Below are 27044 nucleotides of genomic sequence, written 5' to 3' on the forward strand. Positions count from 1 at the left end.
AACTGTATATTGACAAATGGAAACTAAATTTTTGGTGGTGAGCACTCTGTGGGGTATACAGAAATAGAAATAAAATGTACACATGAAACTTATATAATGTTATAAAGCAATGTTACCTCAATAAAATAAATCTAAAATTATCAAACAACAGCAGAATGTGATAAAAATTACATGTACTTTACATTAATTTCAGGAGAAAGGACATATTTCCAATATCCAAGAATAAGTTAGGCCTTTACATTAATTACATATAGAGAACTACTTTCAGAATCTTATTTCTTTGGTATTGGTTAACAAACATACTATAAAGGCATACTGAAAAATTATTCTTATTGTCAAGAAAATAATTCAAATCAGAAGTTAAATTTGTTGGAAAACAGTTTGTCAGTTCCTCAAAAAGTTAAACACAGAGTTTATTTTATGACCCATCAGTTCCACTTCTAGTTATATACCCAAGAGAACTGAAAACATACGATCACACAAACACTTCTACACAAATTGTTCAAGTAGCACTATTCACAATACCCATACAATGGACAATTATTTAGTCATAAAAAATAGTGACGTAATGATCCATGCTACAATATGAATGAACCTTGAAAACACTGCAAGAAGTAAAAGAAGCCAAACACAAAAGTCCATGTATTATGTGATTCCATTTACGTGAAATGTCCAGAACAGGCAGATCCATAGAAATAGGAAGTAGATTAGTGGTTGCCAGGGCAAAGCAGGAAAGGGAGAACTGGGAGATGAATGTTTCTTTTTGGGGTGATGGAAGTGCTCTGAAATTAGGTAGTGGTGACCACTGTACAACATTATGAATATACTAAAAACTAATAAACTGTACACTTTAAAATGGTTAACATGGAGGGAAAAATATAAATGGAAGGTGAAAAAGATACTTTGCAAACATTAATAAAAGACAGCAGGAGCAGCTATATTAATTTCAGACAGAGCAGACTTCAAAGTATTGTGTAATGGTATTTTGCAATCACATTATTAAAAATAATAAGTTAAATAAGTAAACCAGGAGAACTGCTAGACTTTTTCAGACTCCCACTGAATTAAGCAGTTTTATTCTACTTCTAAAATGTTGATGATAATGCATTCTTATTAAATCTTTTGTTTCAAGGATTGACAGGGAGAGAAATATCTATTTGGGGTATCTAATTTTTCTATATCACTTTCTTTTTTCTTCATATTGTATATATTCTTTATTACATCTGATTCAAAGATAACTTGGCATGAAAGTTGCTATATAAGATTTTCTTCCTAATGAGAAATTTTAAGATTGGAAGAATCATTTATGCTTTTTATCATAACAATTTGCAGGGAAAAAAATGTCAATTATATTTTCTTGGACTCATGTTCTAAGTATAAATAACTAAAATGTATATAGAGTTCATATTTTGTTTAAAGATAAGAATTTCATCACACCAACTAGCTATATAATAATAAAAATTATGAGATAATCTAATCTTCATTATTTTTTGAATTATTATTTAAATTATGTAAACATTTGACTCAAAAGGATATAATTTTCCAATGATTTTAGTATAATTCACTTTCTTAAAATTCATATTAACTCCAGATCCATTTCACTATTTCTTATCTATTCAAAACTTCTATGAACATACAATTAAGAACTTTCACAATGTGAATTGTTGTAGCATTTTTCCCCTTAGGATAAATAGTAAATATTTAAAGTCACTAAGAGTTAGAATTTCAGCATATAAAGCACCTCAGAACTAGTTTTACCCCAAATTGCATCTGGATTGCTTGCCTGTATTTCAGCATGCAAATTCAGATATTAACTATATATTCAAATGCTAAGCTTGTAGTGTTACTGACACCATTACACTGATTGGGTATGAAGGAACCCATGAAATCACAAGGTCAGAGATGAAACGCAGTTCATAGAGGCTAGAACTGACATTAAGTAGACATTCTGTGATTTGGTCCTCGAAAGCCTGGACCTGACACCCAAAGCCAAAGCCACAGCTTTGAGCTGAACACCAAAAGCAAACTTTATTTCAATGCACTGTTAACCATTTCCTCATCCTTCTGTTTTAATCTAGTAATTGGGGCCAATTCCTTACCATGAAAAGGGATCAAGTAATTATTTCCTAAGGCTATGTATGACATGCAAGGGAGAGGTGGCACATGGAACTAGGGAACTGTTAGATAATGTGTAACCAGTACTGGAATCTGACCCCAGAGATACAGTGGAAAAAGGCAGCCACTGAAATGAAATGTGCTGGTCTCTAGTGCCTGAGAGTGTTGTGTGGGAAGCCAGTGGGAAGCAGTAGATACTCTGACAGCCCTTTACTCTGCATTTTTAGGAGAAGGAGGAGGACAAGAGGAGACAAATACATAGTGAGCACCTAACATACGGCAATCATTGGGCTGGATAATTCATTAATTTGCAGGACAAACTACGTAATTAGTGGGATCTAGTGCAAAAGGAAAATAAGGGGCGCCTATTTAAAAATTAAGGAATTCACGATGGCAACGGAAGAGCATTAAACCAACTGTGGGCGTTTCTGAACACAGGGCCCTGTGTAAATGCCCATGTGTCTGTGAAGTTGGCCTTGCTAATTGGACATTGGTGTTCTCAGGAATGCTACATACTATAATCCCTATTCCACAATTAGAAAACCGAGGCTTAGAAAGGTTTAACTGGTTTGTGCAAGGGTACATACCTTGCAAAAGACAAAGATGGATATATACATATATATGGCTTTATAATTTTGAATTTTATTTATTTTTTTATTGGGGTATAGTTGTTTTACAATGTTATGTTAGTTTCTACTGTACAATGAAGTGACTCAGCTATATGTACACACACATCCCCTCCCTTCTGGATTTTCCTACCATTTAGATCACCACAGGGCACTGAGTAAAGTTCCCTGTGCTATACATGAGGTTCTCATAGTTACCTATTTTATACATATTAGTATATATATGTCAATCCCAATCTCCCAATTCATCCCACCTCCCCTTTCCCCCCTTGGTGTCCATTTGTTTGTTCTCTACGTCTGTCTCTATTTCTGCCTTGCAAACAGGTTCATCTGTACCATTTTTCTAGATTCCACATACATGCATTAATATACAATATTTTTCTCTTTCTGACTTACTTCACTCTGTATGACAGTTTCTCCCTAGCTCTTTGTGATTTGTTTAGTCTTACAGAGCACAAGGGCAATATTATACACACCATTTAAAATTTATATTTAGATGTTTATGTGCTCTTTATTTTTCATCATCTCATAAAGTGTCCCCTTCCTGTTACTATATAGTTCACTTCTCTCTGCAACTGCCCTGCTGATAGGTTTCCCAATTAGAGTGGGATTACACATCCAATGGGAAGAAGACTGCAGTACAGCCATAATAACCACAGCAATCTCAGAGCTTCCTAGGATCCGCATAGAGTTAGGACTCCATTATTGGCAAAGCCACAGGACTAGAACTGTTGAAGCTGAAGGTTCAGTGGACTGCTTCATGGTTGGTCCTCTAACTGCTCGTTAATACTGAAGGCCAGGGTAATTACTCTTGCAAAATCCCATGGTACTTGCAAATCCTACTTTTTGCTAATTTTTCTTTCCGGTTTGTAATAGAGAGGTGGCCTTTCACCCACGGGAGTGCATGCCATGTGTCACTAGAGCATGTACACTTCTGTGGAAGAGGGGCTGTGGTCTATATATATATATATATATTTTTTTTTTTTTTGGAAAGAGGTAGTGGAGAAGAGGACATGCTGTAAATAACATGTAACTTCCCTCTGAACAGATTAGTCCCTCTGAATTGTGTAAGTGAGCAAATCTAATTTTAGTGAACAAAAGAGGCTGGGAGATACTGAGCATAATTTTTATGTAAAAATAGGAAGTCTCCAAAGACGTCTCTCTTTAAACAGATGAATGCACATTACCAAAGTCATCCGAATCCGGAAGGTTGATTTATGCGTTTTCCATTGTACCCTTCAACCAAAAAAGCTTTTTCTGTTTCCAAATAGTATGCATTTGGGGTAAAGTTTCACTTCATGCACCAAGAAGGGCTGAGAGAAGAGAGCTCCAAAGCAGTCATGTAAAGAAATTGTTTCTCCTTTTTTTTTTTTTTTAACTCAAACATAGCTCTGCCAAATAGGCTGTCCAACTGTCTACTGTATCCACTTTTAGCTACTTGAATTTTAATTAAAAAAATAAAAGTTTCAATGTTATGTATCAGAACATATGATTAATTCTCCATTGGCACCCTATGTCTTCAGCAGAGTGCAGACACAATAAGAAAAAGCTCAAATCCTGCTTGAACACAGCAGCTCAATTCACAAATCAGTATCAGCCATTCTAGAAGATGGGTTTTATTCAACGGCTCCCTCAGCATTGTCAGTAGTTATAGTTTCCTTATAGCTTTTAGTACACCTTAAAATCAATAGTGAGTTATTAACTACTAAAATATATTTAAACATTTGTCCTATTAAAGATAATACACTGCTTATATGGTTTTCACATACTCTCACTCACAGGATTTCTCTTTTACCCTGCTCTTTCAAACATGGACACTTCTTACACTCTAAGAGTTTTTAAAGTAACCTACAGCAAGAGTGAAGGAGTTTAACTTCTGTCTCTCTTTATATATTTGTGTGTGTGTGTGTTCATCAATTAATCCATGTATTCATATATGAATTCAAGAAGCCTTACTGAATAACAATTACCTGCTGCTCAGTATTCCAAGCACTGAGAATCTTTCAAACAAAATCTTCCTCCCAGAGCTTAAAGCCTTGAAAACTACATTTGATGTTAGTGCAAGAATATTTTAATTGCTCGAATGGCAACTTTTGTTGTCTTTCTTTGCCACCCTGGTGCTGTATTTGCACCTTACAACCCAGGCTTTCATCATAAGCAACTATTTCTGGGGTCCTCCACATGCCACACATTTTCACTTCTTTGTGCCTTTCTAAGCCTCTCCCTTCTATCTAGATTGCCTTTTCATCCTTTTTATTAATTTATTTTTACATTTTATTGTGGTAAGAACACATAACATGAGGTCTACCCTCTTAAAATTGTAAGTACACCATACAGTATTGTAAACCATAGGTACAATGCTGTACAGCAGATCTCTAGAACTCATTCATCTTGAATAACTGAAACCTGATACCCTTTGAAGAGCAACTCCCCATGTCCCTCTCCCCGCAGCCCCTGACGACCAACGTTATCTGCTTCTCAGAATTTGACTACATTATATACCTCTTATAGGTGGAATCAGGCAGCATCAGTCCTTCTGTTGGCTGGCTTATTTCTCTTAGCATAATGTCTTCCAGGTTTAGTCACGCTGTCACATATGGTATGATTTTTTTTTTCTTTTTTTTGGTTGAATAATATCCCACAGTGTGTACATGTGTCTATGTAGATATATGTATATATATATACATTTTCTTTATCCATTCATCTGTCAATAGACATTTAGATTTTTTCCATATCTTGTCTGTTGTGAATAGTTCTGCAATGAACATGGCAGTTCCTATACCTCTTGGAGATCCTGATTTCAGTTCTTTTAGATATAAAATAAGAAGCAAGATGGCCAGATCATGTGATAAGCTTTATTTTAAATATTTTGATGAATCACAATATTGTTTTCCATAGTGGCTACACCATTTTGCATTCTCTCCAACAGTGCATAAGTGTTCTAATTTCATCATGTCCTTGTCAACACGTTGTCTCTTATATTTTAATGACAATAGCTATCCTAACAGGTATGAAGTGCTATATTATTGTGGTTTAGAGTTACATTTCCCAGATGTTTAGTGATGTAGAGCATCTTTTCATATACTTGTTGGCCATTTATATGTCTTGTTTGGAGAAATATATATTAAATTCCTTTGGCTCATTTTTAAATTGGGTTATAGGTTCTTTTGTTTGTTAGTTTTTTGTTATTGAGTTGTAGGACTTCCTAATATATTTCAGATATTAATGTTTTATCAGATATATGGCTTGCAAACATTTTTTCCCATTCATAAGTTGCTTTTTTTCAACCTGGTGATGGTTTTCTTTGCTGTGCAGAAGCTTTTAAATTTGATGCAAGTCCACTTGTAAAATTTTGATTTTGTTGCTTGGACTTTTGGTGTCATATGCAAGAAATCATTGCCAAGCCCTATATCATGAAGCTTTTACCCTACGTTTTCTTCTAAAAATCTTACACTTAAATGTTTAATCCATTTTGAGCTGCTATTTGTGTATGGTGTAAGATTGGGGTCCAATTTCATTCTATTGCATGTGGATATCCAGTTTTCCCAGCATCACAGCATTATTTGTAGAAGAGATTGTCCTTTTCCCTTGTGTATTCTTGTCACCCTTATTGAAGATCAGTTTACTCTATAGTCTTGAGTTTAGTTTTGGGCTCTCTATTCTGTTTCATTGATGTATGTCTAGTTTTATGCCAGTACCATATGGATTTAATTGCTATAGCTTTGCAGTATGTTTTGAAATCAGAAAGTTTGATGCCTCCAGCTTTTTTCTTCTTTCCCAGGATTGCTTTGGTTATTTGGGATCTCTTGTGGTTCAATATGAATTTTAGGATTTTTTTTATATTTTTGTTAAAATTGCCATGGGATTTTGATAGGGATTACATTGAATCTGTATATCACTTTGAATAATATGGATGTTTTAACAATATTAATTCTTCCAATTCATGAACATAAAATGTTTTTTTGTGTGTGTGTGTGTGTGCCTTCTCTAATTTCCTTCATCAATGATTTGTTGCTTTCAGTATACAAGTATTTCACAACTTTGGTTAAGTTTGTTCCTAAGTTTGTCATTCTTTTTGATGCCCTTGTAGATGGGATTGTTGTTATTGTTGTTGTTGTTTTTAAATTTCCTTTCACATTAGTTCATTATTCGTGTATAGAAAGACAACTGATTTTTGTATGTTGATTTTGTATCATGTGGCTTTACTGAACTTGTTGATAATTAGCAGTTTTCTATGGAGACTTTATGATTCCTATACATATAATAATGTCATAGACAAATAGAGATAAATTTTACTTCCTTCTTCTGATTTGGACAGCTTTTATTTCTTTTTCTTGCTTAATTTCTTTGGCAAGGACTTCCAGTACTATGTTGAATAAAGTAGCAAGAATGGGGATCCTTATCTTATACTGGATCTTAGAGGAAAACTGTCAGTTTTTCACCATTGAGTATGATGATAGTTGTGGGATTTTTATAGCTGGCTTTTATTACATTGAGATAAATTTCTTCTATAAATAGTTTGTTGAGATTTTCTATTGTGAAAGGATGTTGAATTTTGTCTAATGCTGTTTCTGCATCTTTTGAGATGATCATGTGGGTTTTGCCCTGCAGTCCATTAATTTGGTGTATCACTTCTGTGTGTTGAACCACTTTTGCATCCCTAGGATAGAGCTCACTTAATCATAGTGTATGATCTTTTTAATGTGCTGTTGAATTCACTTTGCTAGCATTTTGTTGAGAATTTCTGCATCTATGATCATCAGAATTATTGGCTGTAGTTTTTCTTCCTTGTAGTGTCCTTGTGTGACTTTGGTGTCAGGGTAATGCTGGTCTTATAAAATGAGTTTGGAAGTGTTCCCTCTCCTATAATTTTGGAAGAGTTTAAGAAGGATTTGAATTAATTCTTCTTTAAATGTTTGGTAGATTTCACCAGTGAAGCCTAAGCTTTTCTTTGTTGGGACATTTTTGATTATTGCTAATGTTTGCACTTTTATTTATATTATTTAAAATATTATAATTTTTGTTTCATTATGTTACAAAAATATGCTGCATTTTATTATGTGATGAATATTTTCTGCTTCCTTCTTTCCTCTCTCAAATGTGTCAAAATGCTTTGTGTTTTTAAAGAAATCTTTACATTCCATAATTCTTTGGTAGATACTCTTTTCAAAGATATATGATTTGTATGAAAATAAAGATGTAAACTTCTCAATTTCCATTGTTTCCAGACATTTTAATATCTTTCATGCTCAAATGGAAAACCATTGTTCAACAATGTAGTAAGTAGCATTGGAATTACACAGAAGCTTGTTTAAGCCCAGCACTGCCTCCTATTTTCTTAAGGACCTCAGAGGCCTCAGTTCTCCATGTAAAAAAATGAGGTCAGATGATCATTTGGATAATTTTCAACCCTAAAACTGGAAAATAAATAAAACAGGGACAGCCCAATCAGTTACATCCACTGTTGATGTGCTACTTCTACTTCTTTTTCTAATAGAAGGAGGAGCTAAGTAGATAAAAGGACCAACAGGAAATACCTCCAGGCTGAGTGTCTGAAAGTCACTTTTGTAATTTTGATATGAGTTGAGTTTCTGGTCAACAGTTTGGCAAGAATATACATGTCAAAGACTGTACACAGAGGTTTGCACCAATGTCAGACATTCTAAAAATTATTAATATTGCCAATATTCTAACATTAATCATTGTACTACCAAATCTTTAAGTTGGTTTTTATCTTCACTATTACTTAATTAACTTACTCAACAAATATTTATTGAGCATCTACCGTGAGACTGGTACCGTGGTAAACTTTGGGACAATACATCTTACCTCAGATATATGACATTATATTGGGAAAATGACAGACACTAAATAATAAAAGACCACAATAATTATAAAATAAATAAACGTAGCATTGAAGAGGGAAATAGCTGGCAAAGGTAATTAAAGCTTAACAAGTAGAAGCTTCCACTTAGAAATCATGAAAGATATTAAAGGGTTCAGTTATATCCTCTACCAAGAAAATAAGGAAGAGAAAATTTTAAAAGTGAGTGAGAAAGAAAAGAAACATGATTTTTATTGATTCCAAAGAATAAGACAGTACGAAACAGGAAAGATTATTCTTTACTAATTAAAAAAAAAAATAACTTGATTGAGAAAATGTTTCAGAGACAAGGGGTAATTCTGTAATTGGCTGAGTTGGTCATTGGTAAGTTTGTATATTGCCACCTGATCAATAAAAAGATCAAAAGGAAGAATTTTATACACATTTAGTTGCAAACAAAATCTTTCAGACAGTTTGTCACTCTTTATGATGGCTAAGAAAAGGCAAGGAAGAAAATGACATCTTTGAAACCAGCAAGGCTGGTTTTAGGGAAAGTGGTGATATATCCCCAATATGCACCATAGTCTGTCTCTCTACTTTTTAAATTTAATTCTTTCCTCAGTATAATATTATCTTTATTTCTTTTTTTATTTTCTACTTTTCCAAGACCACAACTACTTATAGTCAATAAAATGAATTGGTGAGTTGTTTTGCATTGCCCTCATCATCTTTCCTTCTGTACAGGCATTAAGCAAATTGCTTCTTCACAAAAATCATTATTTTATTACTTTATTCCTATTTATATGGATAACAAAATAATCAAATTATAGTATCAAATGGAGCAAATTTAATTTGTAAAAAAGGCCTCAGACATGTTCCAAATGAGAAACTGTAATTAGTAAATCTGCAAATCAATGTCATATTTATGTAAAGTTGACTGAAATATCTTGATCTATGTTAGACCATTGATTATGTAAGTCTTATGCCTAATCTGGGCTTGTTCTTTCTAGAGCATCAGTACTGTGACTTATATTACTAAAGTCCACTGAAGTTTATGGATCTATTTTAAAGATACTCGAAATCATTTTATAATATGAGCATTTAGAAAGACAACAAAAACGATCTCTTGAGAGTCAAGCAACATTAGATATAATTTTTTGTGTGATTTAAGAAATTTAATTAAAAATGTGCTATGTTAAGTATTATGATATTAAGTCCAAATCCTTTTTCATTAGTTTACTAATAAAGGCTTTTCAAAAATTCTTACAATAATGCTTAGATTCTAGGTCTAATTCTGGCACTGGTTTACATCCTTTTTTTAAAATCTTGTTTCTACCTAAACCTAGGAAAATTCTTTAGCTTGTTTTTTCTTTGATCCATAATGCATTGTTAATTTCTAGAATCTATTCTGATAAATTGAGATACCTCAATAAACTTCTCTATCCAAAAACATTTATAAAACAAAAGCATTCTACATATGACTAGTTCTTATAACATCTCTCAATAAAGGACAAGAAAATATTCTAAAACTATAATTAATGAAGAGATGTTATAGGTAAGTGAAATTAGCCTGATCCAGTTTTCTGAGGATCTAATGCTGTAGAAAAAGAGTTGACAGCTGGGCAGAATTAATCCAGCCTTAGCTTTGACACAAAAGTCTAGGATTCAATTTTGCATATTCAAGTATCACATTAGGCAGAACTAAAGTGATCTTAACAAAGTTTGTTATTGTTGTTGTTTTTGTTGTTGTTTTCAAGGTGGGGGAGATTTACTTTCTGTCAATGGGCCTGAAAAGTTGAGATCCAAAACTGTTGTGTCATAGAATATAGGAAAAACACATGAACCTGGAATAATTGAAATACAGGGAGACCTTCAAGATGGCAGAGGAGTAAGACGTGGAGATCACCTTCCTCCCCACAAATACATCAGAAATACATCTACATGTGGAACAACTCCTACAGAACACCTACTGAATGCTGGCAGAAGACCTCAGACCTCCCAAAAGGCAAGAAACTCACCACATACCTGGGTAGGGCAAAAGAAAAAAGAAGAAACAGAGACAAAAGAATAGGGATGGGACTGCACCTCGGGGAGGGAGCTGTGAAGGAGGAAAAGTTTCCACACACTAGGAAGCCCCTCAACTGGTGGAAACTAGGGGTGGGGGGAAGCTTCGGAGCCACTGAGGAGAGCTCAGCAACCCAGGTGTGGAGGGCAAAGTGGAGAGATTCCCACACAGAGGAGCGGTGCGGACCAGCACTCACCAGCCCGAGAGGCTTGTCTGCTCACCCGCCGGGGCGGGCGGGGCTGGGAGCTGAGGCTCAGGCTTCGGAGGTCGGATCCCAGGGAGAGGACTGGGGTTGGCTGCGTGAACACAGCCTGAGGGGGGTTAGTGCACCACACCTAGCCGGGAGGGTGTCCGGAAAAAGTCTGGAGCTGCCGAAGAGGCAAGAGACTGTTGTTTCGGGGTGCATGAGGAGAGGAGATACAGAGCACCGCCTAAATGAGCTCCAGAGACGGGCGCGAGCCGTGGCTATCAGCGCGGACCCCAGAGACAGGCATGAGACGCTAAGGCTGCTGCTGCCGCCACCAAGAAGCCTGTGAGCGAGCACAGGTCACTCTCCACACCGCGCCTCCTGGGAGCCGGTGCAGCCCGCCACTGCCAGGCTCCCGTGATCCAGGGACAACTTCCCCGGGAGAACGCACAGCGCGCCTCAGGCTGCTACAACGTCACGCCAGCCTCTGCCACCGCAGGCTCGCCCTGCATCCGTACCCCTCCCTCCCCCCGGCCTGAGTGAGCCAGAGACCCCGAATCAGCTGCTTCTTTAACCCTGTCCTGTCTGAGCGAAGAACAGACGCCCTCAGGCTACCTACACACAAAGGCAGGGCTAAATCCAAAGCTGAACTGCGGGAGCTGTGCGAACAAAGAAGAGAAAGGGAAATCTCTCGCAACAGCCTCAGGAGCAGCAGATTAAATCTCCACAATCAACTTGATGTACCCTGCATCTGTGGAATACCTGAATAGACTACAAATCATCCCAAATTGAGGCTGTGGACTTTGGGAGCAACTGTAGACTTGGGGTTTTCTGTATGCGACTGAGTGGTTTCTGGTTTTAGGTTTATCTTACTTTAGTATTTAGAGTTTATTATCATTGGTAGATTTGTTTATTGATTTGGTTGCTCTCTTCCTTTTTTTAAAAATTAATATATAGATATATATATTTTTTTCCATTTTCTTTTTTTGTGAGTGTGTATGTGTATGCTTCTTTGTGTGATTTTGTCTGTATACTTTTGCTTTTACCATTTGTCCTAGGGTTCTGTCTGTCCGTTTTTTTTGTTTTTTGGGGTTTTTTTAGTATAGTTTTTAGCACTTATTATCATTGGGGATTTGTTATTTGGCTTGGTTGCTCTCTTTCTTCTTTCCTTCTTTTTTCTTTTTTCTAATTACTTTTTAATTTTTTTTATTTTTAATAATATTTTTTAATTTTTATTTTGGTAACTTTATTTCTTTTTATTTTACTTTTTTCTTTCTTTCTTTCTTTTTTTCTCCCTGAGCCGTGTGGCTGACAGGGTCTTGGTGTTCCGGCTGGGTGTCAGGCCTGTGCCTCTGAGGTGGGAGAGCCGAGTTCAGGACATTGCTCCACCAGAGACCTCTCGGCTCCATGTAATATCAAACAGTGAATGCTGTCTCAGAGATCTCCATCTCAACACTAAGATGCAGCTCCACTCAACAACCAGCAAGCTACAGTGCAGGACACCCTATGCCAAACAACTAGCCGACAGGAACACAACCCCACCCATTAACAGAGAGGCTGCATAAAATAATAATAAGGTCACAGACACTGCAAAACACACCACCAGATTTGGACCTGCCCACCAGAAAGACAAGATCCAGGCCCATCCACAAGAACACACTTACTAGTCCCCTCCACCAGGAAGCCTACACAACCCACTGAACCAAAGTTAGCCACTGGGGGCAGACACCAAAAACAACGGGAACTATGAACCTGCAGCCTGCGAAAAGGAGACCCCAAACACAGTAAGTTAAGCAAAATGAGAAGACAAAGAAATTTGCAGCAGATGAAGGAGCAAGGTAAAAACCCATGAGACCAAACAAATGAAGAGGAAATAGGCAGTCTACCTGAAAAAGAATTCAGAGTAATGACAGTAAAGATGATCCAAAATCTTGGAAATAGAATGGAGAAACTACAAGAAACATTTCACAAGAAACTAGAAGAACTAAAGAGCAAACCAACAATGATGAACAACACAATAAATGAAATTAAACATTCTCTAGAAGGGATCAATAGCCGAATAACTGAGGCAGAAGAACGGATAAGTGACCTGGAAGATAAAAGAGTGGAAATAACTACTGCAGAGCAGAATACACAAAAAAGAATGAAAAGAATTGAGGACAGTCTCAGAGACCCCTGGGACAACATTAAATGCACCAACATTTAAATTATAGGGGTCCCAGAAGAAGAGAAAAAGAAAGGGACTGAGAAAATATTTGAAGAGATTATAGTGGAAAACTTCCCTAATGTGAGAAAGGAAATAGTCAATCAAGTCCAGAAAGCACAGAGAGTCCCCTACAGGATAAATCCAAGGAGAAACACACCAAGACACATATTAATCAAAGTATCAAAAATTAAATACAAAGAAAAAATATTAAAAGCAGCAAGGGAAAAACAACAAATAACATTCAAGGGAATCCTCATAAGGTTAACAGCTGATTTTCAGCAGAAACTCTGCAAGCCAGAAGGGAGTGGCAGGACATATTTAATGTGATGAAAGGGAAAAACCTACAACCAAGATTACTCTAACCAACAAGGATCTCTTTCAGATTGATGGAGAAATTAAAACCTTTACAGACAAGCAAAAGTAGAGAGAATTCAGCACCACCTAACAAGCTGTACAACAAATGCTAAAGGAACTTCTCTAGACAGGAAACACAAGAGAAGGAAAAGACCTACAATAACAAACCCAAAACAATTAAGTAAATGGTAATAGGAACATACGTATCAATAATTAACTTGAATGTAAATGGATTAAAGATCCCACCAAAGGACATAGACTGGCTGAATGGATACAAAACCAAGACCCGTATATATGCTGTCTACAAGAGACCCACTTCAGACCTAGGGACACATACAGACTGAAAGTGAGGGGATGGAAAAAGATATTCCATGCAAATGGAAATCAAAAGAAAGCTGGAGTAGCAATCTCATGTCAGAAAAAAATAGACTTTAAAGTAAAGACTATTACAAGAGACAAAGAAGCACACTACATCACGATCAAAGGATCAATCCAAGAAGAAGATATGACAATTGTGAATATTTGTGTACCCAACATAGGAGCACCTTAATACATAAGGCAAATGTTAACAACCATAAAAGGGGAAATCAACAGTAACACAATCATAGTAGGGGACTTCAACACCCCACTTTCACCAATGGACAGATCTTCCAAAATAAAAATAAGTAAGGAAACACAAGCTTTAAAGGACACATTAAACAAGATGGACTTAAATGATACTTATAGGACAATCCATCCAAAGACAACAGAAACACTTTCTTCTCAAGTGCTCACAGAACATTCTCCAAGATAGATCACATATGGGTTACAAATCAAGCCTTGGTAAATTTAAGAAAATTGAAATTGTATCAAGTATCTTTTCTGACCACAATGCTGTGACACTATACATCAATTACAGGAAAATATCTGTAAAAAAAAAATACAAGCACATGGAGGCTAAAAAATACACTACTAAATAACCAAGAGATCACTGAAGAAATCAAAGAGGAAATCAAAAAATACCTAGAAACAAATGACAATGAAAACACGACCCAAAACCTATGGGATGCAGCAAAAGCAGTTTTAAGAGGGAAGTTTAGGCAATACAATCCTGCCTTAAGAAACAAGAAACATCTCAAATAAACAACCTAACCTTACACCTAAAGCAGTTAGAGAAAGAAGAACAAAAAAACCCAAAGTTAGCAGAAGGAAAGAAATCATAAAGATCAGATCAAAAATAAATGAAAAAAAAAAATGAAGGAAACGATAGCAAAGATCAATAAAACTAAAAGCTGGTTCTTTGAGAAGATAAACAAAATTGATAAACCATTAGCCAGACTCATCAAGAACAAAAGGGAGAAGGCTCAGATCAACAGAATTAGAAATGAAAAAGAAGTAACAACTGACACTGCAGAAATACAAAGGATCATGAGAGATTACTAGCAACTATATGCCAATAAAATGGACAACCTGGAAGAAAATGACAAACTCTTAGACAAGGACAACCTTCTGAGACTGAACCAGGAAGAAATAGAAAATATAAAGAGACCAAGCACAAGCACTGAAATTGAGACTGTGATTTAAAATCTTCCAAAAAACAAAAGCTCAGGACCAGATGGCTTCACAGGCAAATTCTATAAAGCATTTAGAGAAGAGTTAACACCTATCCTTCTCAAACTCTTCCAAAATATAGCAGAGGGAGGAACACTCCCAAACTCATTCTACAAGGCCACCATCACCCTGATACCAAACCAGACAAAGATATCACAAAGAAGGAAAACTACAGGCCAATAACACTGATGAACATAGATGCAAAAATCCTCAACAAAATACTAGCAAACAGAATCCAACAGCACATTAAAAGGATCATACACCATTATCAAGTGGGGTTCATCCCAGGAATGCAAGGAATCTTCAATATAAGCAAATCAATCAATGTGTTAAACCATATTAACAAATTGAAGGAGAAAAACCACATGATCATCTCAATAGATTCAGAAAAATCTTTTGACAAAATTCAGCACCCATTTATGATAAAAACTCTCCAGAAGGTAGGCATAGAGGGAACTTACCTGAACATAATATAGGCCATATATGACAAACCCACAGCCAACATTGTTCTCAAAGGTGAAAAACTGAAACCATTTTCTCTAAGATAAGGAACAAGACAAGGTTATCCACTCTCACTGCTATTATTCAACACTGTCTTGGAAGTTTTAGCTACAGCAATCAGAGAAGAAAAAGAAATAAAAGGAATTCTAATCGGAAAAGAAGAAATAAAAAACTGTCACTGCTTGCAGATGACATGATACTATACATAGAAAATCCTAAAGATGCTACCAGAAAATTTCTAGATGTAATCAATGAATTTGGTAAAGTAGCAGGATACAAAACTAATGCACAGAAATCTCTTGCATTCCTATACAGTAATGCTGAAATATCTGAAAGAGAAATTAAGGAAACACTCCCATTTACCATTGCAACAAAAACAATAAAATACCTAGGAATAAACCTAGCTAAGGAGACAAAAGACCTGTATGCAGAAAACTATAAGACACTGATGAAAGAAATTAAATATGATACAAACAGATGGAGAGATATACCATGTTCTTGGATTGGAAGAATCAACATTGTGAAAATGACTCTACTACCCAAAGCAATCTGCAGGTCCAATGCAATCCCTATCAAACTACCATGGGCAGTTTTCACAGAACTAGAACAAAAAATTTCACAATTTGTATTGAAGCACAAAATACCCTGAATAGCCAAAACATTCTTGAGATAGAAAAATGGAGCTGGAGGAATCAGGCTCCAGGACATCAGTCTATACTACAAAGCTACAGTAATCAAGACAGTATGGTACTGGCACAAAAACAGAAATATAGATCAATGGAACAGGATAGAAAGCCCAGAGATAAACCCATGCACATATGGTCACGTTATTTTTGATAAAGGAGGCAACAATATACAATGGAGAAAAGACAGCCTCTTCAATAAGTGGTGCTGGGAAAACTGGACAGCTACATGTAAAAGAGTGAAATTAGAAAACTCCCTAACACCATACACAAAAATAAACTCAAAGTGGATTAAAGACCTAAATGTAAGGCCAGACACTATCAAACTCTTAGAGGAAAACATAGGCAGAACAGTCTATGACATAAATCACAGCAAGATCCTTTTTAACCCACCTCCTAGAGAAATGGAAATAAAAATAAAAATAAATAAATGGGACCTAATGAAACTTAAAAGCTTTTGCACAGCAAAGGAAACCATAAACAAGATGAAAAGACAACTCTCAGAATGGGAGAAAATATTTGCAAACGAAGCAACTGACAAAGGATTAATCTCCAAAATTTACAAGCAGCTCATGCAGTCTCAATATTAAAAAAAAAAACAACTCAATCCAAAATTGGGCAGAAGACCTAAATAGACTTTTCTCCAAAGAAAATATACAGGTTGCCAACAAACACATGAAAGAATGCTCAACATCACTAATCATTAGAGAAATGCAATCAAAAGTACAATGAGGTATCACCTCACACCAGTCAGAATGGACATCATCAAACAATCAACAAACAATAAATGCTGGAGGGGGTGTGGAGAAAAGGGAACCCTCTTGCACTGTTGGTGGGAATGTAAATTGATACAGCCACTATGGAGAACATTATGGAGGTTCCTTAAAAAACTAAAAATAGAACTACCATACGACCCAGCAATCCCACTACTGGGCATATACCCTGAGAACACCATAATTCAAAAAGAGTCATGTACCACAATGTTCATTGCAGCTCTATTTACAATAGCCAGGACATGGAAGCAACCTAAGTGTCCATCGACAGATGAATGGATAAAGAAGATGTGGCACATATATACATTGAATATTACTCAGCCATAAAAAGAAATGAAATTGAGTTATTTGTAGTGAAGTGGATGGACCTAGAGACTGTCATACAGAGTGAAGTAAGTCAGAAAGAGAAAAATAAATACCATATGTTAACACATATATATGGAATCTAAAAAAAAAAAAAATTGGTTATGAAGAACCTAGGTGCAGGATGGGCATAAAGACACAGACTTACTAGAGAATGGACTTGAGGACTCGGAGAGGGGGAAGGGTAAGCCTGGACGAAGTGAGAGAGTGGCATGGACATATATACACTACCAAATGTAAAATAGATAGCTAGTGGGAAGCAGCTGCATAACACAGGGAGATCAGCTTGGTGCTTTGTAACCACCTAGAGGGGTGGGATAGGGAGGGTGGGAGGGAGGGAGACACAAAAGGGAAGAGATATGGGGACGTACGTATATGTATAACTGATTCAGTTTGTTATAAAGCAGAAACTAACACACAATTGTAACGCAATTATACTCCAATAAAGATGTTTAAAAAAAAAAAAAAAGAGGCCGGCTACCACTGGAATCAAAAACAAATCATTACCAAAAACTGTATCAATGCAACAGTGACATTAAATACAATATAAAAACATAGTCTAGAAATGAATAATAAAGTCATAATTCTATTTGAAGAAATAATAGAAAAACAAATTTGGAATTATGTTGGAAAAACTGATAAATTTCCTCAATAAGGTGAAATAGAGTATATGAATGGTCAGTTTTTAGAAGTAAATATTAATTGTTCATGTTCTGTTTAATATATTACAAATGTCTATTTTCAGTGAAATGGAAGATTATACTTTATTAGAAAAATGAGTTAATCTATACTATGTATTTTTGATTATGGTTTAATAAGCTTGTTCTTCAAATTTTTATTCTGAATAATAAAAACTTCCTTGACAAATTTTTATTTAAGAATATGGTTCTGAACAATCTTTGAAAGCAAAAAAACACAAATTGTAAGTTAACAAGAAACAAAATGGTGATTGGAGTGAATAATATTTTTACTACCATAATGTTAATAAAAATTAACTAATCAATGCTAAATATAACTTATGATTAACCAATTGTTTGAAGAATCAGGATTTATGTGAGTATCAATTGAAAGTCTAAATGACCTCCACTGGCATATGCTCATCAATACTGGGCATATTAGTAGATTTTATCTTTGAGATAACGTCTACTATCCCAGGCCTGGTATTTTTCTGATGATCATTGACAATATTAAGGGATTTGGAATTTTTAAAAAAGAAGAATTTTAAAACAATTAATTAGTACATTTATTTTTAAGAAGAAATAGAAAACATAAACAATTTTTCAAGGATCAGTAAAAATAATAAATCACCATAAAAACAATCATAAAATGTTGGAACTCGATAGTATTTTTAATTAAACCTTGTATTCAAATTGGTCAAATATTCAGCCCAAGGTTATATTCTCAGTTTGTACAATTAGAATGAAACCAGGTTCCCCTATTCTCTTATAACTCTTTCAACAGTCGCTTCTAATGTAGATGGCAGCCATCATTTAAATACACATCACTAGGTAAAGAACATAAATGTCAATAAAACATTTTCTATTAAGTAGCAGGCTTACGGCACCATAAAGATGAAATTTTTTCAAGTTGTAAAATATAGTCAAAGTCATAATGGAGTATATTAATATAGTTTGGCATTCTTTCAGTATTCCTTAGTGAACTGAGAAAGAGCTTAATTAAAAGTGATTTTGATTGCTTCATGTTTATACTGATAAAGACATACAATGTTTTCCAAGAAAATATTCTTCACATGAAATTAAGTTAGATAGATGTACAGTAGCTTCATTTCATTCATTGGAATTTTAAATTTTCTATTGGTATTTATTGGGGTTTATGTCACAGAAAGGGTTTGAATTTGTGTGTGCCCATTAGTGGCATAAGCCCACTTTAGGACATATGTCTTAGTCAATGTTTGTAAAAGGTGCATTTTCCATATTTGTTTCAAGAGTTTGCCAAAGGAGCTGACACAGAAACAAGATGCCAACTTTGTGTTTTTCCCTCCTATATTGCTTCATTCAAAACATTAATATATGATTTTCCAAATTTGCCCAATTTTGTTCAAACTGCATTTTCTAAACGTTATCCTCTGAATGTTTTGGGTTTTGTTTTCTTCTTTTAAACTATATATTCATGTATACTTTCAACTGTATGTTATAAATAAACAACAAAAACTATTTTAAAAGAAGAATTGTTGCTACCGACAACGCTAACTTCAAGGAAATTTTGTTTAGACAGGCAAAAAGAAACAGATGTCTCAGTCTTCAATCAGGTAATTTTATGACACTTATTCTTGACAAAAGGATTAATTCCTCAGAAAAAATATAGATTAGTACTTACCATTAATTTAGAAGACATTTCTTTCAATGTGCTCTGTCAAAATATTCATATTTCAAAGTTATATGACCCAAAAGAGTAACCTAAAATTAGATGCATAAAAGTGAAATGTGAATCTGTATCAAATTTGAAAAAAATGTAAAGGCAATTATGCACTAGGAAATCTAAGCCTTTAGAAATAACCTTTTATTATTTTTCTTTTTTGGTGTCGGACATTAACATTGAATTTTGAAGGAAGATCACAAGGAAACTAGAGACAGCTGCCCACCAAGAGAGGCATAGAATCTGTGTACTAAAGACAGACATCAGTGACTACCAAACTAACTGCAGTCCTCAAATAAGCAGCTGTTATTTTAAAAAGTGGAGGTAGGAGGAAGAGAACTAGTATGTCAAATAGAGTGGAGATCTAAAATTGTGCATAAGGAGTTAACATATTTAAATCCTTAAGAAAAGGAAAAATATATATTAATGATCATCATGACTAGAACCCTTAACTGACAAAAAGCTTGTGTTCACACATCTTAACAGATAATTTCCATTTGTGAACCATCCTTGAACGGAATACAAAGGAAGACGACCAAACTGCAGCAAGTCAAAAGATATTCTCAAATATCTCTTTCACGTAAATTCTTCATTCCTTACTTGAAGGAATTATACCCTGAAATGCAAGTATAGATACACTAATTAAAACTACCGCTAAATGTGGAGCAATGTCATCCAGGAGGGAAACTAATTTATATATTTTCCATTTTATAAACATTTCTGGTATTAGTATCAAGTAAACAAAGAAACAAAAACAATTTCTCCATGAAATAAAAAGAAGTAAAATAAGAAAAATTTTTTGATTTAACATTTTAAAACTCCTTTTTTTTGCAAATATACTTACTCCTTATCCCTGATCTATGTATGTGTTCATATCTGGGAAGAGCAAAGCTTGACCTCTATATGACAATAACTAAAATAGTTGGCAGGAAAATTTCATAAACTGAAGTCTGGGAAATTTCTTATGGTCAAATATTTCAACTCTATACTCAGACATTCTATCCACTACATTGGGGGCCATTATTTAACCATTCTGCTATGTGAATTGTTTCATCTAAGTAATGTTTTAAGAATAGAGACAATATATAAAACTTATCTAATGCAAACAGAGTAAAGTTTTTGTTTTCATTTCAGAACAAATAAAAAATAAGTAAAATTAAATTTGTACTGCAAACAAGAGTATTCCTCTATACTCAATAAACAAGAAAGGTTGATTTTTTTTATTTTGGACATATTTTAAAATTGAACAAATCCATAAAATATCTAGAGCAATGATAAATATATAGTAGTTGGTCAACATTGCTTATAAACTTGAATTTTGACATAATTGTGTGATCTATCAACCCACACACTCAAGGGATTCTTTTTACATCCTCACTACATTTTTATCAAATGTGAGTCCCCATATGTGATAGGAAGCTCATTAATTCATGACAGAGGCTGTGACATTATTAGACAGTTTTAACTGTTGATAAATTCAACCTTAAACTGAATTCAAATATATCTTTTAATAACTTGCATTCACAAGTTCTATTAACTGCTTGTGGAGAAACAGACAGCAGATTTACTTTGTTTTCTAGAACTAGCCCTTTAAATATTTGAAGCCAACATCATTGTCACCCTCTAGTTATTCCTTAATTTAAAAAAAATTGAATATATTAGATTTGTTTTATTTGGTTTACTAGTGAGTGGCCAGTTTTAAATTTCCTTTTTTTGAGAACAGGTATGTGTTGTTAAAGTGATTTGTTATTGTTGTTTAGGAAACAAAATGAAGAAAAATAATAAATGTTAAAGTGTGAAAATGCTGGTATACTCATTAGAATGTGATTAAATGTTTAAACTTCCAAGACATTAACACTGACATTTTATCTTTTAAACAGTGTCAGGTACTGAAGGTCAACACAAGCAAGCGTTCTGTTTTTGGCCCTTAGTTAGAAGCGCTCTGTATGTGGACTTCACAGCAGGGAACTGTCAGACACTGTCTCCTCTGTGCTGCTTCTCTCTAAGTACTAGCTTGCAGCTGGCTCCAGCATATGGTAGTGTATGGAGATATTTTCTGGGGTCCACTGCCTCAATCACCGTTTAATGATTAATTAGTGCAGTCTGATGTCAGGGTGAGACATTCAGTGCTTCAGGTAGAAATCTTAACTATAGAAAGTGATAGTAAGCAGGGTTTTGAAAGCTGAGTTAACTTTGTATTTCTTCTGAGGATTTACTAGATTTTTCTATCCACTTGTAAAGAGTAAGGTGAAAAAAGACAAAATTGTCAAATAGCAAACACCAACAATGACAGGGGTGGTATTCAGCAGAATAGTCTATGATTGTCACTCACAATGAGAATAGTGCAGACATACACAATAACTAACTCTCTACTGGAAACCAAGCAAACAACTTTCAGTTGACACTGCAGGACATAATGGATCCGAACTGTGAAAAGCATCTTCTAAAAATGATCCCAGTAAAAAACAAGGGTAAAATATATTTTCTAACAATATATGGTTTTGAACTCCCTATACATTGAAGGAAGAGGAGGTATGTCTTATACTTATCTATAAAAGAAATAATCTGATAAGTCTAACCTGATATTAAATTACAGTAGTTTATTTTTATTTCTCAGAAATTGCATATAACTTTGAATCATTTATATTGAAATAAATTTTAGTTTAAAAATTGAAGCAGCAAGTTGACAGCTAATCCTAATCTGAATCATGCAAGCTGAAAATAAACTTTGGATTCTGAGAAATTTAGGTCATAATTTAAAATAATCCAGGAATTGTTAAAATTTTTCAGTGAATTAAGCTAATATATTTTTATTCATAAATTTTAATTATTGTTGGTTTTCTACAAAACAAAGTATTTGACCATTTATTTTCTCATCTGGTGTCTATTTTTCTTAATTATATTACTTTGAAAAGAACTCAAAATATTTGTAGAGAACCAGAAATATACAAAAAAAAAAATTCTGTCATACAGCTATTATTCAATGGTACAGTCAGTATGCTTTGCTTGCAACTTGACATTAATAGATGTTTGGAAATATTTTAAGAGCATAAAAACTATTTACTTAGATCAATCAGGATTACAGTGCCCATGTGTTGAATGGGGCAGATCACCAATCTATAAATGGATTATGTTTCAAATTGGCATTTATAAGTGTATTACTTAGAACTCAGAATACAATATTTCATTGAATAATTTTACAAATATTGGTTACGTTTCTAGGCTAGATTGCTTATTTTTTTAGTATAAAATTAACCAAGTATATATTTACAATAAAAATGTAGTAGTAAATGTTACTGTGAGAAAATGTATGTATACTATGAGACAATGTATGTATTGCAACTATAATATTAGTGACCTTTACTTATTCATTTATATTTATTTATTTGTTTATTTATTTATTTTTAATGTTGTGTATGTTTCCCTTTTGGATTAAAGGATCATATGAATTTCATTCAACATTCATAGCAGTGAATAAGGATTTACATTTCATGGTCACTTATGTTTTTCATATTATTTCACAGATGCCTAAGACAAGCAAGAAGAGTCGTAATGCCCTTAGTTTTAAATATGTAGGGATCAGGTATAAGTCATGTAGTTGCCTCTAAGCGACTTCTCTGTTAGGACAAAATAAGACAAAAATCTCAATTCACCACATATATATACATATATATATATATATATATATATATATATATATATATATGTATATATATATGTATATATATATATATAATTTTTAAAAATGGAAGAATTATAATATCAAATGACTTTTGTTTTCCCCTGTCACAGATAAATGTAGAAAATTAAGGCCTCTCACCCTCTGAGATGGTCCACACTCTGTGGAGTGTGTTTCTCTCTAAATAAATCCAATTCTTACCTAAAAAAAGAAAGAAAAAGAAAGAAAGAAAGAAAGAAAGAAAGAAAGAAAGAAAGAAAGAAAGAAAGAAAGAAAGAAAGAAAGAAAGAAAGAAAGAAAGGAAGGAAGGAAGGAAGGAAGGAAGGAAGGAAGGAAGAAAGAAAGAAAGAAAGAAAGAAAGAAAGAAAGAAAGAAAATTAAAATAAAAATTATATATAAGCCCCATAATACTGTAGAAATATTGACCATTTTTATAACATTTGAGAAGTATTTTTTAAACCAATTAAAAATTACAACAGAAAATTTGCTTTGCTTCTGGTCTATGTGTCTAAATTGTTTAAGTATTTTGAGCTTCATTGTACCTTTCTATTCTTTTCTTTTTAACACATTTTTTAAAACATTTTATTGGAGTACAATTGCTTTACAATGGTGTGTTAGTTTCTGCTTTATAACAAAGTGAATCAGTTATACATATATGTAAGTTCCCATATCTCTTCCCTCTTGTGTCTCCTTCCCTGCCAACCTCCCTATCCCACCCCTCTAGGTGGTCACAAAGCATCCAGCTGATCTCCCTGTGCTATGCGGCTGCTTCCCACTAGCTATCTATTTTACGTTTGGTAGTGTATATATGTCCATGCCACTCTCTCACTTCGTCCCAGCTTACCATTCCCTCTCCCTGTATCCCCAAGTCCATTCTCTAGTAGGTCTGTGTCTTTATTCCCATCTTACCCCTAGGCTCTTCCTTTTTATGGGATCCATATATATGTGTTAGCATACGGTATTTGATTTTCTCTTTCTGACTTATTTCACTCTGTATGATAGAGTCTGGGTCCATCCACCTCATCACAAATAACTTAATTTCGTTTCTTTTTATGGCTGAATAATATTCCATTGTATACACGTGCCACATCTTCTTTATCCATTCATCTGTTGATGGACACTTAGGTTGCTTCTATGTCCTGGCTATTGTACAAAGAGCTGCAATGAACATTTTGGTACATGACTGTTTTTGAATTATGGTTTCCTCAGGGTATATGCCCAGTAGTGGGATTGCTGGATCATATGGTAGCTCTATTTTTAGTTTTTTAAGGAAGCTCTATACTGTTCACCATAGTGGCTGTATCAATTTACATTCCCACCAACAGTGCAAGAGGGTTCCCTTTTCTCCACACCCTCTCCAGCATTCATTGTTTGTAGATTTTTTGATGATGGCCATTCTGACTGGTGTGAGATGATATATCATTGTAGTTTTGATTTGCGTTTCTCTAATGATTGATGATGTTGAGCATTCTTTCATGTGTTTGTTGGCAATCTGTATATCTTCTTTGGAGAAATGTCTATTTAGTTCTTCTGCCCATTTTTGGATTGGGTTGTTTGTTTTTTTGATACTAAGCTGCATGAGCTGCTTGTAAATTTTGGAGATTAATCCTCTCTCTGTTGCTTCATTTGCAAATATTTTCTCCCATTCTGAGGGTTGTCTTTTCGTCTTGTTTACAGTTTCCTTTGCTGTGCAAAAGCTTTTAAGTTCCATTAGGTCCATTTGTTTATTTTTGTTTTTATTTCCATTTCTCTAGGAGGTAGGTCAAAAAGGATCTTGCCATGATTTATGTCACAGGGTGTTCTGCCTATGTTTTCCTCTAAGAATTTGATCGTGTCTGGCCTTACATTTAGGTCTTTAATCCATTTTGAGTTTATTTTTGTGTATGGTGTTAGGGAGTTTTCTAATTTCACTCTTTTACATGTAGCTGTCCAGTTTTCCCAGCACTACATATTGAAGAGGCTGTCTTTTCTCCACTGTATATTCTTGCCTCCTTTATCAAAAATAACGTGACCCTATGTGCATGGGTTTATCTCTGGGTTTTCTATCTTGTTCCATTGATCTATGTTTCTGTTTTTGTGCCAGTACCATACTGTCTTGATTACTGTAGCTTTATAGTATAGTCTGAAGTCAGGGAGCCTGATTCCTCCAACTCCATTTTTCTTTCTCAAGATTGCTTTGGCTATTCGGGGTCTTTTGTGTTTCCATACAAATTGTGAAATTTTTTGTTCTAGTTCTGTGACAAATGTCAGTAGTAGTTTGATAGGGGTTGCATTGAATCTGTAGATTGCTTTGGGTAGTAGAGTCATTTTCACAATGTTGATTCTTCCAGTCAAAGAACATGGTATATCTCTCCATCTATTTGTATCATCTTTATTTTCTTTCATCAGTGTCTTATAATTTTCTGCATACAGGTCTTTTGTCTCCTTAGGTAGGTTTACTCCTAGGTATTTTATTCTTTTTGTTGCAATGGTAAAGGGGAGTGTTTCTTACCTTCACTTTCAGATTTTTCATCATTAGTGTATAGGAATGCAAGAGATTTCTGTGCATTAATTTTGTATCCTGTACTTTACCAAATTCATTGATTAGCTCTAGTAATTTTCTGGTAGCATCTTTAGGATTCTCTATGTATAGTATCATGTCATCTGCAAACAGTGACAGCTTTACTTCTTCTTTTCCGATCTGGATTCCTTTTATTTCTTTTTCTTCTCTGATTGCTGTGGCTAAAACTTCCAAAATTATGTTGAATAATAGTGGTGAGAGTGAGCAACCTTGTCTTGTTCCTGATCTTAGTAGAAATGGTTTCAGTTTTTCACCATTGAGGATGATGTTGGCTCTGGGTATGTCATATATGGCCTTTATTATGTTGAGGAAAGTTCCCTCTATGCCTACTTTCTGGAGGGTTTTTATCATAAATGGGTGTTGAATTTTGTCGAAAGCTATCTCTGCATCTATTGAGATCATCATATGGTTTTTCTCCTTCAATTTGTTAGTATGGTGTATCACATTGATTGACTTGCGTATATTGAAGAATCCTTGCATTCCTGGGATAAACCCCACTTGATCATGGTGTATAATCCTTTTAATGTGCTGTTGGATTCTGTTTGCTAGTATTTTGTTGAGAATTTTTGCATCTATGTTCATCAGTGATATTGGTCTGTAGTTTCTTTCTTTGTGACATTTTTGTCTGGTTTTGGTATCAGGGTGATGGTGACCTTGTAGAATGAATTTGGGAGAGTTCCTACCTCTGCTATATTTTGGAAGAGTTTGTGAAGGATAGGTGTTAGCTCTTCTCTAAATGTTTGATAGAATTCGCCTGTGAAGCCATCTGGTCCTGGGATTTTGTTTGTTGGAAGATTTTTAATCACAGTTTCAATTTCAGTGCTTGTGATTGGTCTGGTCATATTTTCTACTTCTTCCTGGTTCAGTCTCGGCAGGTTGTGCATTTTGAAGAATTTGTCCATTTCTTCCAGGTTCTGCATTTTATTGGCATATACTTCCTTGTAGTAATCTCTCATGATCCTTTGTATTTCTGCAGTGTCAGTTGTTACTTCTCCTTTTTCATTTCTAATTCTATTGATTAGAGTCTTCTCCCTTTCTTTCCTGGTGAATCTGGCTAATAGTTTATCAATTTTGTTTATTTTCTCAAAGAACCAGCTTTTAGTTTTATTGATCTTTGCTATCATTTCCTTCATTTCTTTTTC

This window comes from Balaenoptera physalus (assembly GCF_965194825.1).
Source record: "Balaenoptera physalus genome assembly, chromosome: 13".
Lineage (NCBI taxonomy): Eukaryota > Metazoa > Chordata > Mammalia > Artiodactyla > Balaenopteridae > Balaenoptera > Balaenoptera physalus.